This window comes from Sinocyclocheilus grahami, unplaced genomic scaffold, assembly GCF_001515645.1.
Source record: "Sinocyclocheilus grahami isolate Dianchi unplaced genomic scaffold, SAMN03320097.WGS_v1.1 scaffold1066.1, whole genome shotgun sequence".
NCBI classification, from domain to species: Eukaryota; Metazoa; Chordata; class Actinopteri; order Cypriniformes; family Cyprinidae; genus Sinocyclocheilus; species Sinocyclocheilus grahami.
This window is the reverse complement of record NW_015506245.1, coordinates 30,546-34,242: the sequence shown is the minus strand read 5'-3', so window position 1 is coordinate 34,242 and position 3,697 is coordinate 30,546.

Sequence of the window (3,697 nt, the reverse complement as noted above, 5' to 3'; positions counted from 1 at the left end):
GGCCAAAGCCCAACTAAGAAAAGAACTCCCCCAGCGTTCATCACACTATATTAAGTCATATCAGATACGTATTTTGATTTAGAAATTAGACGTTATAGAAAATGCCGATCCATGTGTGAGATGATAATATAAAATGTAATAAATATAATATAATAAATTAAACATTACCTTCTCATAGTGTTTTATCATTTATACAGATAACTGTTATATATGCCAATAAAATAAATAATAACCATATTAGAATAATGTATTGCCTTACTTATTACTTATATTAGCACTTATATTAACTTATAATATATATATATATATATATATATATATATATATTTTGAGGCGAGCGTCCCGAGGGCAGATCAGCGTCGTCCTGGAAATGCCGCTCCGGCACTAATCACCGACTGCGAACACCTGAGCATAATGGCCAGCACACCTGGAGCTCGTTGTCAACGGCTTTAAAACTGGGAGTTTTAAAAACACACTAAGGGGAGTAACATGCTCCCTGGAAGATAGACTAATGAGTGTCTTCTCTCCTTCTTTACAGAGACTGACTGAGCTCTTGGCCGTTTGCCACACGTTCACGGAAGATCACCGACACTATTTCCACTGGGACCGAGAGCACCTTCACCGAGCACCGTATTATCAGTTCTCCGTTTAAATAAATCACCCTCCGGGGATTTTTGCTGTTAAAAATCCATCGTCTGTGCCTTCCTTCCTTCCTTCCTTCCTTCGATAATGCGTGCGCTATCTGTCACACCCACTGAAGGCTCGTCAGTAGATCACACGTGCACTGATAGCGCTTTAGTGAATTAACCCTGGAACATAACCTGCTCCGGAGCAGGTTATCTTCGGGGAGCAAGTTACTTACATACTCTGAAAGTAACCTCCGATTTTGGAGCCGAAAGCTGAGGTTATCCGCTCGCTTATCCTGAAACATACCCGGGTATGTCACATTACCTGCTTTTTGGTGTAATTCATCTATCTGTAAATATTTTGATGTTGATGAAATTTGCTCATTTTGTGGTCTTGTTGAAGTAACAGCTGCCCTTTTATTGTGATTGTAGTATAACCAATACATTTAGTTGATTTAAGTTATATTTTTAACTCTACTAAAATGACCCAGTTTAATCCTTAAAGATATTATTTTTGATTCCGAAAACCCAAAATCGTTATCTCGTGAATGTTATTAATTTTTTTATTTTATGTGTAGAATTTTTCATCTACGCACAAAACTGGCTTAAATTTTCTTTTTCTTGTTGAATTTCTCTCGTTTCATCCCTCCAGCTTATAAACAACAAATGTAATATTTTGATGCCTTGATTATATGAATATTATGATTATTCAAAGATATGTAACCTTGTCATTGTGCCTTGTTTTCTGTGTATATTTCATGATGTATGCAAACCCATTATATTTGTTTTCTGCTTTTTGTCATTATGATTGTGCATTGTTAAAGATACAACCATCTTTCCCTGAGCTTGTATGTAATAAGTTCTGCAGTAACAATAAAAAAAAGAACATAAGAGGGGACAGGTGCACTATCACCTCATAGCATCAGTAACTCCACAACCCTACCTAGTACAGTTTTCCTCAGCGTTTGCAATATTTGTAATATCTGCACAAAGGAGACATCGATCAGCTGCTAGAAGATCTCGCCTTTGGAGAAGACTGTTAATTTTACACTCAAAAATGTAAGTATTACTACTTAAAAATTAAAATTACCCCAGAATGCATTGCTAGCCCACCCCAACACTTATGAACAATAATAATGATACATGCTGATTAATAATTATATCTTTTAGTAAAACAAACAAAATGTAATTAGTTTTTTTCATATGCCATAGCTATGCATGACTACACTAGACCAGGCGTAGGCAAGTTCGGTCCTAGAGAGCCGTAGTCCTGCAGAGTTCAGCTCCAACCCTGAAAAAAAAATTCACCTGCCTATAGCCTTAGTAATCCTGAAGACATTGATTAGCTTGTTCAGGTGTGTTTGATTAGGGTTGGAGCTGAACTCTGCAGGACTGCGGCTCTAGGACCAAACTTGCCTACCCCTGCACTAGACAAATGCAACAAAGGTGAATACATCTCAATTTTCAGTCAAGTAATGAATTAATGCATAAGTTAATTAAACAATTAAGCTATATTTTATTTACTGACAACAACAGTAAACATGAATAAAGTCATCGACACATGAAACAAAGCTTTATTCAAACATATTGTTCTAACAATCATGTATTTACAGGCAGTGAAGCCACATCTACTGCCATCTCAACACAGCTGTGCCAATTCTACAGCTTTATTCTGAAGAAGCAGCTGACCACCGTGTCCACCTTCACCTGTCTCTGCTGTCCATCACGACCCTCATTGGTGCAGTCAGACTGAATCTGATCATGGATGGGAAAGGGACATCGAGGCTGTCCTTGCCTGAGTGCACAGAGAGGATGAGGAAGACCATGATGACGGCCCTGAACCACACAATCTTGAACATGTGAGGGGCAATCTGATTGCTGCTGTGTCTGCTCCAAACATTTGTGTGCCTGCTCTCCATGAGCATGACTACCTGTTACATCTCATGTTGTCAGCATTTCATTTCATAGGTTTACAATTACAAGCAAATTTTTGATATAGCTTATTATTTTTGTGGTGTAGTGGGCAAAATCACTGAACTGGCAAGCAGAAGGTTGCTGGTTCGATCTCCGCAGTCGTCACCACCGGTGTGTCCTTCAGCAAGGCTCTTTGCTCCAGGGGTATTGGGGTCCCTGTAATAAGAGCACTGTAATAAGTCATTTTGGATAAAAGTGTCTGACAAAGTAATAAATGTAAATGTGATTTTTGTAAATCATTTTTTGTGTCTCGGGCACAAACGCTCAATAAAGCTGCTTATTTCTTAAAGTTTATTTCTTCAAGGTACTATACTATAATATAAATGCTTACATATTTTTCATACAGTTTCTATTTGGGGGGTTTAAAGTCTTAGTTCATCCAAACATACAGTATCTCACAGAAGTGAGTACACCCCTCACATTTCTGTAAATATTTTATTATATCTTTTCATGTGACAACACTGAAGAAATTACACGTTGTTACAATGTAAAGTAGTGAGTGTACCGCTTATAAGTGTAAATTTGCTGTCCCCTCAAAATAACTCAACACACAGCCATTAATGTCTAAACTGCTGGCCACAAAAGTGAGTACACCCGTAAGTGAAAATGTCCAAATTGGGCCCAATTAGCCATTTTATCTCCCTGGTGTCATGTGACTCATTAGTGTTACAAGGTTACAAAGTCTCAGGTGTGAATGGGGAGCAGGTGTGTTAAATTTGGTGTTATCGCTCTCACTGGCTGCGTCTAAAACCGCCTACTCAATGAGTAGGTACTTAATTTCATTAAGTACTTACTTAACGAGCGCTAAAAGAGTAGGTACTCTACAGCCAAATCTCGTTAAGTATGAATGCGATCCAGGCATCATCCGCCATGTTGACATTATCATGTGATCTACGACGTTATAACAAGCGCAACAGATAGGAGGCACAGGTTTAATTGATCTCTCTGTAAATATTTAGATGTTTATGAAATTTCCTTGTTGAAGAAACAGCTGCCCTTTTATTGTGATTGTAGTATAACCAATACATTTTGGGTTGATTTATATTTTTAACCCTACTAATATGACCTACAGTTTAATCCTTAAATATATTATTTTT